The sequence below is a fragment of the Triturus cristatus genome, chromosome 4_1 (assembly GCF_964204655.1).
Source record: "Triturus cristatus chromosome 4_1, aTriCri1.1, whole genome shotgun sequence".
Taxonomy (NCBI): domain Eukaryota; kingdom Metazoa; phylum Chordata; class Amphibia; order Caudata; family Salamandridae; genus Triturus; species Triturus cristatus.
The window spans coordinates 924,354,282-924,363,646 of NC_140585.1; the positions used below are offsets into that span (position 1 = coordinate 924,354,282).

General features: G+C 46.2%; 1 long non-coding RNA gene across 1 annotated transcript in view; it reads left to right on the top strand.

Annotated features, from left to right (window-relative positions):
* Positions 1-7,314: 7,314 nt before the first annotated feature.
* LOC146855830 (uncharacterized) overlaps positions 7,315-9,365 on the top strand; it is a 35,859-nt gene continuing 33,808 nt past the window's right edge. The window contains exon 1 of the long non-coding RNA XR_014980878.1: positions 7,315-7,903. This is a non-coding gene — a long non-coding RNA (uncharacterized LOC146855830). The remainder of the gene's footprint in view (positions 7,904-9,365) is intronic.

A 9,365-nucleotide genomic window follows, 5' to 3' on the forward strand; every position in this document is an offset into this window, starting at 1 on the left:
AATTGCCCCCGGAACCTTTCTTTTATATTTTCAATCGATGCGAGGCACAAGATGGCTGCTAACACTTCCTGGTTTGAAGTGTCAGCAGCCAATCAGACGCAAGCTCGTGCTCAGCAGTTAGGCAACATCCATATATATATATATTTTTTTCCTTTAATATCTCAAAACACTACTGAACGGATTTACACCATTTACACCAAAGCGCACTTTCTGGACCAAGACCTTTTCCCCTGCCAAATTTGACTTTATTCCGTTCAGCAGTTTCACCTGTAGCCTTATCTAAAAATTTGTATGCAAAGTGCATTGAGAAAACACGTTTTGGGACCCCCCTTTTTTATCAACCCTCCCTTGACCAATCACCCCTAAACTTTCATGATAGGAGCTGACCAAAAAAGAGAAACTTTTTGGAAAATTTCGTAAACATTAGTCGAACGACGCCAAAGTTATAAGCACATGGAAGGCTCCAGGAGAGGGCCCGCGCAACACCCCTCCCAACATGAATAAAGTCCCGAGTCTGCGTGGACTCCAGCGGGCCCCGCAGCCCCAACGAGCCCCCGCAATTTACAAATAAATAAATTCCCCGAGACCTAGACCACCCCGGGATCTCATGAAAATAAAATGCAGGAACCCGTGAAAAGTTATAAGCACATGGAGGGCTCCAGGAGAGGAGCTGCGCAACACCCCTCCCAACATGAGTAAAGCCCCAGGACTGTGGGGACCATAGCGAGCCCCGGGACTGCGCAGACCCAGAGCGGGCCACCGCAGCCCCAGCGAGCCCCGCTATTTTTTTCTAAAAAATTCCCCCAAGACCTAACCCACCCCGTTGTCTCATTAAACTAAAATCCAGGAACCCGTGACTTCAGTGTGAATTGCGCCGATTTCTTTTCTTTTTAAAAAAAATGTTTTTGGGTCCTGGGGGTCCTTCTAGGACCCCCTGAGCAGGTCTAGGGGGTCAGAGTGTTTCCACCCTGCCCCCTTCTCTTGTTTTCTACCTTTGTTTCTCTGTTTTCTGGCGACTCGCTTCTAACAACAAACAAGATGGCTGCCAACACTTCCTGGTTTGGAGTGTTCGCAGCCAATCACAGTGGAGCTCGTGCACGGCACTTAGGCTCCGCCCAGATATCGAAACTCTTATTTTTCTAATTCCTCAGCAACTACTGAATGGATTTACACCATTTAAAAAAAGGTCGCTTTCTGACCCACGCACTACCTTTCTGCCAAATTTGGGGTAATTCCGTTCAGTAGTTTCGGCTGTAGCCTTGCACAAAGTTTCCTATGGGAAATTATTTTTTGACTCTTCATTTTTGAATTTCTCAAAATCTGCTGAACGGATTTACACCATTTTAAAAAAAGGTCGCTTTCTGAACCAAGCTCTACCTTTCTGCCAAATTTGGTGTAATTCCGTTCAGCAGTTCGAGCTGTAGCTCGTCGCAAAATGTCCTATGGAAATGAACATGGGGAAAACACGTTTTGGGACCCCCCTTTTTTCTCAGCCCCCGCTTCACGAATCACCCCCAAACTTTCAGGATAGGAGCGCTGACCTGGATAGACTTTTTGGGGGGAAAATTTCACAAAGATTCATTAAACGACGCCAAAGTTATTAGCAAATCAAAAAATGCATTTCCTATAGAAACTAGGTTCTAACTACAACTACCTACTGGTGACCGCCAGTAGGTAATATATACAAAGGAATAGAGTTTTTTCATTTGCCAATAACTTTGGCGTCGTTTTACAAATCTTCCCGGAATTTTTAAAACTATTATCATGCTCACTTCAGCTATTGTCTTGAAAGTTTCCTGGTTATCTGTCAAACGGGGCTGAGAAAGAGGGGGGGTCCCAAAATGCATTTTTCCCATGTTAATTCCCATAGGAACTTTAGACACGGCTAAGGCCTGAACAGAATGCCACCAAATTTGTCAGAAAGGTAGATATTAGTCCAGGGAAGTGCCTTTTTGTGATTTGGTGTAAATCCATTCAGTGGTTTTAGAGGCATTAACCGAACTCCAAATTTGTATATCTAGGTACGCAAAGGCTCCAAAACCCCTCCTGATCTTGTGCTGAGATCTGATTGGCTGCTAACACTTCAAACCAGGGAGTGTTGGTAGCCATCCTGGTAGTAAGCCCCACAAAAAATGGTAAAATAAAGTAAAGGGGCAGGGTAGTAATACCCTGACCTCCTAGGCCTCTCAGGCCGGGGCACCCCAGGGAACCTGCATGGCAAAAAAAAGCATAACTTTTTTTGTGTAGGAGCCACACTGGATCCCTGGCTCATGCTGAATTTTTTTTTTAAAAAGGGAAGGCTCTGGAGCTTCTAAAATCTTTAGCCCCAGGGTGGGCCCGATCCTGGGGGCATTCACACATATACATGTGGGGGTGCTGGTGCGGTACTCCCTAAGCCCCAGGGACCGCCACCTCTTCAGGGCAAACTTTTATAAATGCAGGGAGCACATGCAGCCCCTCGCAGTCATGGGAACTGCCACTTCCCCGGGACACTATCAAAGTGTATATGCGGGCGGGTCGGATAGGCCTGCGAACAGGGGACTGCCGCCTCCTAGACGCAAGTTATATTAGATTAATGTGAGGGGAGCCGCACAGCCCCCCCAGCCCTGGGGATCACCACCTCCACAGGGCTGAAATAAATGAATGTAGGGGATCCGTCATGGATCCCCGGCCTCGGGGACCGCCACCTCCCCATGGCAAAGATTTAAGATGGAGGGGGTTCATGTGGCCTTCCTTGAGGAGCCATTTATTGCCCCCTGGGGTCCTCCACCACCCCTGGGCTGACTCCTGCTACCTGGAGATAGCTGTTTACTTTTGCTTGGTGGAAGCTGACAACTACCACCAGGCAAAATTAAACATAACTCCGCTTTCTACAAGCGGGAGCTGTCAGCGTTCCGGCTTGTAGAAAGCAGAGTTTTCATCTATTTCTCTGCACGCAAATTTGTGTGCAGAGAAATAGACAAAAACATTGCTCTGACAGACAGGGTGCTGTCTTTCAGCAATGCCGGCCCCCACAGGAGGCGGGGAAATGACAGGAACCGCGTGGTCCTTGAGGCTTCCTTCGCGGTCCCTAACACTGGTAACTGGGTGCCTTGGGGTACCAATAATAAAGATGCCAGGCCCTGGGGATGTGGTCACCAGGGCCAAAACTGGCCCTGGGAAAGGGGCCTTGTGCCCCCCACCCTATTAAAAAAAAACGGACCCTGGAGATAGGGTCCCTGGGGCCAAAATTGGCCCCTGGAGGAGGACTGCTTAGCCCCTCTCCCCATTTGAAAATGTTTTTTATTAAAAAGGGTGGGCCCTGGGGGATGTGGTCCTTGGTCCAAAATTGGCCTGGGGAGGGGGATCACGCAGTCCTGCCTCCCATAATATATTTTTTTTTCAAAAGGCCAGCACCAGCGGAAGTCACCGGAGGCCCTGCCCCCTTTCTCAACCGCTCTGCAAAGGAGCCTCCTGGTGCACAACTTGTTAGGAGGGATGATGTCCCCTTGGCTGATGAGGGTCCTTGGGGGCCAACAATTCTACAAGTTTACATTTTCCTGCCTGCATGAAGTGAGTAGCATTTGCTATAGCTTGGTGTGAGAAGCCATAGCAAATAGCAGTGTCCCCTGGGTGGACATCCTGGAACATTGCTGGGGCTAGTTCTGAGGGGTGGTGGTCCCCAGGGTCATTATTGGCACCAGGAGAGGGGCTGTGCAGCACTGCGCTGTACTGAATGGATTTACACCAAATCACCAAAACCACGCTTTCTGGACCAACATCTAGCTTTCTGCCAAATTTGGTGTAATTCCCTTCTGCATGTGGGCATAACATTGGCAAAAACATGTTTTGGTACCACCCTTTATTTTTGGTCCCCGTTTGACAGAATACCCCAAAACTTTGAACACAGCAGCTGAGCCAAAAAGGGGAGTTTTGTGAAAATGTCATGACGATATGTCAAACGGCGCCAAAGCTATTGGCAAAACAAAAAACGATTTTCCCTATGAAACTTTGGTCCCAACTATAACTACCTACTGGCAACTGCTAGTAGGATATAAATATATATATATATATTCAGCAGTTATAGTTATCTCAAGTAACTATAACTCGTGCCCTAAGGTAACTCTAACTCCCCCCACGACATGCATAGTTCTCATCAGTAATTTCACTGCAAATTTTGCAGTGATATTATCAATGATGTCATAGAAAATGTCATGACTGATGTAATATGTGGGGTAATGAGCAGTGCATGGCAAGGGAGTGAGTTAAAGTTACCTTAGGGCATAAATTATAGTTATTTTTGATAACTAATACTGTTGAATTTGTATAGTTTTATGTGTGTAAAATCTGAAACTAACTATAATGTCCCTGTAACCTTTGTTTTTTTGTGTGAATTTCTGAGGCTTTTTACATTTTATTTCCTAACTATAACACCCCTGTAACCTTTGTTTTTTTTCCAGTGAATTTCAATGGTTTTTTTAAATGTAATTTCCTAACTAGTCCCTGTAACCCTAGTGTGTGAGGGGTATGTGAGTTGATATGTGATTGGTTGTGTGGGTGTGTAAGTGGGTGTGTGAGTATGTGGTGTATGTGTGAGTGCATGTATGACTTGATGTGTGGTTTTGTGAGTGGGCGTGGGAGTGACCGTGTGGTTATATGAGTGGTTTTGTTAGTCTGTGACTGGGTATGTGAGTGGCTGTATGGGTATGTGATTGTGTGGGTATGTAAGTGGGTGTGTGAGTGGATGTGTGAATGCTGTGTTGGTCTGTGAGTGGGTGTATGACTGGCTGTATGGGTGTGTGAGTGGTTGTGTGCGTATGTAAGTGGGTGCGTCAATGTGTGAGTGAGTGAGTGTGTGAGCAGGTATGTGGGTCTGTGAGTAATTGTATTTTTAGTTCAACTATTCGAGACATATTGTAATTTCCTATGTTGGGTTAAAGCCAGCTCCCAGCTTTTGATTTGTTTGTTTCAGTGTCCCTCAAAAATCCTTGCTTGCCAGTGGTTATTCCTGCCTCTTTGTCCCTTCTTTCTCTCTTCCGTTCCTCTCATGCAGCAGGGACTAAGTACTGTCTCATCACACTACAGTTCTTTGTCTGTTCTCTGGGGGACTACTTTATTTCTTTGTTTCCTGCTCTGTTTCTGTTTGCCGGTGTGTAGTTTCGACACCAAAGCTGATTACATTTAAATATAGTTTTCCTCCCTCCCACCTCCTCCTAATTCCACAGTTTTATTGGGGTTACATTTTTCGCCATGCCTCCCTCTTCGTGGTTATATTTTTTAGGCTTTTAAGCAATTTCCGCTTTCGATCGCCGTTTGGGCTTCTTTTTATTAGGATGTTACTTTGCGTTTGGGATTTGTTTTAAGGAGGATTGGGCTTGTTTTTTGCTAGAAGAGCAGAACAAGCGTTGGCGGCGCAAAAAGCTGGCAGTGAATGTCTGACTTTTTAGCTTTGCCAGTGTTTGTTAAGGACTTGTGCCATGGTTGCGCGTGATTTTGCAACAGGTGTGTTTGGCCGGAAATGCAGTTGCCCTTTTTTTCTCGGGCCCAGCGCACTGGTGGCTGCTCCAAGATATTGAAGACAATTCTTCAATCGACAGGAAGTGCTTGGGTGTGGCACGCCCTCGTGTCCATGTCTTTGCCTACATAGATAGCAACGTACACAAGCCACAAGTCTACAACTGTCTAGTGTTTACGGTGTGGCTTTTTGTTTGGGTTGCAAATGCAAAGTGTCATGCTTACGTTAATTAAATAGGGCAGGTGAGAAAGCGTCGAAAATGAAATAATGAGTTTCGTTACATGAATAAAACTCAGAATTTCTAAAGTTTATTAAAGAGGACAATCATTTTTTGAATTAGAATAGTCTTTGGAGGAAACCTACCTCCTCTGAAATAAGAATGTGGCATTCATTTTCTTGCGTAATGCACTAGAAATGCTAATGAAACCTTTCCAGTATGTTTATCGTTCAATGGCACCTGCGGATCCGTGGATATGCGTGGAAAAGGTACTGAGAGGCAGAGGTACTGTAAATGCAATATTCACAGAAATGGTTATGGATAATAATAAGTAAACACGCAAAATTTTGTAAAGGGAATAGTGTTAATTGTATGCTACTGCCACCTAGAGGTTTAAGTGTACATCTTAGTAGATCAAAAATACGCCTACAACACAGGGCAATGGTCCTACCTATCACTTGAGAGTATCAAGGAAGTATAACAATTTTTAGGTGTCGCGCCTAGCGTTACACTGCGCAGAGTCCTTTTGACGGGGTTTTAGAAATGGACCCTGGAAATGAACAGGTTCGTGCGTGTTCATTTCCTATGGTCTTCTCTGATTGAGTTTGGAGTGTGTGTTGTTTTGTAACAGAACACGCAATAGGCCATAGGCGGTCGCGTTGCTCCGCCCATGGCCTATTGGTGTCTGTTACGCGCACCAAAGCCCACATGACTTCAATTATCGTGCCCAGACACGGGCGCGATAATTGAAGACATATGGCTTGCAGTGGCGCGCTCACCACTCGTGGGCGTTTTTTTTTTTTTACAATAGCGATCGCGAAAGCGATCGCTTTCAGTGCTTCTTGTTGTTTTTTCAGTTTTCTGGCTGCCCTATCCTGACCTTGTTAATTTAAAAAGCTTATTGCTCAGCGGCAGAATTTATTCAGCCGTCAACTGTGTGAACCCGAAGTATTTTACTGGCCTGTCAGGGCTACGAGAACCGCAACGGAGCTGGCGTGGGCAAAGGGAATAACACCTTGTAGCGGGAGCTTATCGAAGACCGGAGGCAAGAAAAAACGCCAAGAATCTGCATAGCTGTCTCAGAATAAATTGCATCTGTTTCCTTTCTCCGTGCTTTTAAAATATTTGCACAGAAACATAATATTCTACACCAGTGAGCTATAGGGACAGCCGCGGGAGAGGCGTCATGTTCATTATTGCACTCTTTGTGTGTTATCGGTGCAGACTTGACTAATTGCTTGTGCGTGCAGCCAGCGGCGGCTGGTGATCTGTTTGTATCACAAGCACAAGGCCCTGCAGGAGGGACAAATACAAGCGCTTGTCCACGAGATGGAAACTCAGTCTTATACCTGTAGAGAGGCAACGTGTGGGCGCAGGAGGAGGGGAACCATCACTGTCTGTCAGGAGAGAGGAGGAGTGGGGCACAAAGATCAGACACGTGGAGTCAGGATAGGTGTCACAGTGTAGACTAACAGAAGAATGCGAAACAAGCTGAGGTAAGACAATGAGTGAGAGGTACAAGCAAAGAAAGAAACAAGCAGAGGTAAGACAATGAGTGAGAGGTACGAGCAAAAAAGCAAACAGGCAGAGGTAAGGCAGTGGGTCAGAGGTAAGCCACGGGACAGGCGTCACGTTCATTATTGCACTCTTCGTGTGTTATCGATGCAGAGTTGACTAATTGCTTGTACGTGCAGCCGGCGGCGGCTGGTGATCTGTTTGTATCATAAGCACAAGGTCCTGCAACAAGACCCCTTCACCAAAGTCCACCCACCAGCCTTGCGAAGATTCGGTGTGCTACGTTGCTCCTCGGGGTAATGTCTAGAGATGGGGTGTTTCTCTCTGAAGTCTTGTCTTAATAGATAAAGAATTGTGCTCATTTTATCGACCTCGGAAGGATGAACATCCTAGTGCTGCTAGCTTGTGCAGGGCCTCGAGGCTTCAGTGAACAGTAAGGTGAGCCTCCCCTTTGTCAGGGAGCGCACAAGCAGCAGGGGTGTCATTTGTCTGCAGCACACAGACCCCTGGAGAGCAGGCCCGACTCCTCGAGGCCTAACAAAAGGAGCGCTCATGCGGTGTTTACTTGGAGAGAACGGGGCCGGCGCATTGTTGAAAGGAAGAAAGCCACTCTCAGCACAAGGCCATTTGTGTACTACACTGTGCAGAGAAAAGGCTGTGTCAACACACGATGCACGGTATGTATGGGCAAACCCTCGTGTGCACTAGTGAGGAATGTGCAGGACCCGCGTGTGGACACCAGCAGCTGATCCCCAACAGGTACTGGTGCGTGTGTGCACGAGTCTGTGTGTGCCAGTGTTTGTTAAGGACTTGTGCCATGGTTGCGCGTGATTTTGCAACAGGTGTGTTTGGCCGGAAATGCAGTTGCCCTTTTTTTCTCGGGCCCAGCGCACTGGTGGCTGCTCCAAGATATTGAAGACAATTCTTCAATCGACAGGAAGTGCTTGGGTGTGGCACGCCCTCGTGTCCATGTCTTTGCCTACATAGATAGCAACGTACACAAGCCACAAGTCTACAACTGTCTAGTGTTTACGGTGTGGCTTTTTGTTTGGGTTGCAAATGCAAAGTGTCATGCTTACGTTAATTAAATAGGGCAGGTGAGAAAGCGTCGAAAATGAAATAATGAGTTTCGTTACATGAATAAAACTCAGAATTTCTAAAGTTTATTAAAGAGGACAATCATTTTTTGAATTAGAATAGTCTTTGGAGGAAACCTACCTCCTCTGAAATAAGAATGTGGCATTCATTTTCTTGCGTAATGCACTAGAAATGCTAATGAAACCTTTCCAGTATGTTTATCGTTCAATGGCACCTGCGGATCCGTGGATATGCGTGGAAAAGGTACTGAGAGGCAGAGGTACTGTAAATGCAATATTCACAGAAATGGTTATGGATAATAATAAGTAAACACGCAAAATTTTGTAAAGGGAATAGTGTTAATTGTATGCTACTGCCACCTAGAGGTTTAAGTGTACATCTTAGTAGATCAAAAATACGCCTACAACACAGGGCAATGGTCCTACCTATCACTTGAGAGTATCAAGGAAGTATAACAATTTTTAGGTGTCGCGCCTAGCGTTACACTGCGCAGAGTCCTTTTGACGGGGTTTTAGAAATGGACCCTGGAAATGAACAGGTTCGTGCGTGTTCATTTCCTATGGTCTTCTCTGATTGAGTTTGGAGTGTGTGTTGTTTTGTAACAGAACACGCAATAGGCCATAGGCGGTCGCGTTGCTCCGCCCATGGCCTATTGGTGTCTGTTACGCGCACCAAAGCCCACATGACTTCAATTATCGTGCCCAGACACGGGCGCGATAATTGAAGACATATGGCTTGCAGTGGCGCGCTCACCACTCGTGGGCGTTTTTTTTTTTTTACAATAGCGATCGCGAAAGCGATCGCTTTCAGTGCTTCTTGTTGTTTTTTCAGTTTTCTGGCTGCCCTATCCTGACCTTGTTAATTTAAAAAGCTTATTGCTCAGCGGCAGAATTTATTCAGCCGTCAACTGTGTGAACCCGAAGTATTTTACTGGCCTGTCAGGGCTACGAGAACCGCAACGGAGCTGGCGTGGGCAAAGGGAATAACACCTTGTAGCGGGAGCTTATCGAAGACCGGAGGCAAGAAAAAACGCCAAGAATC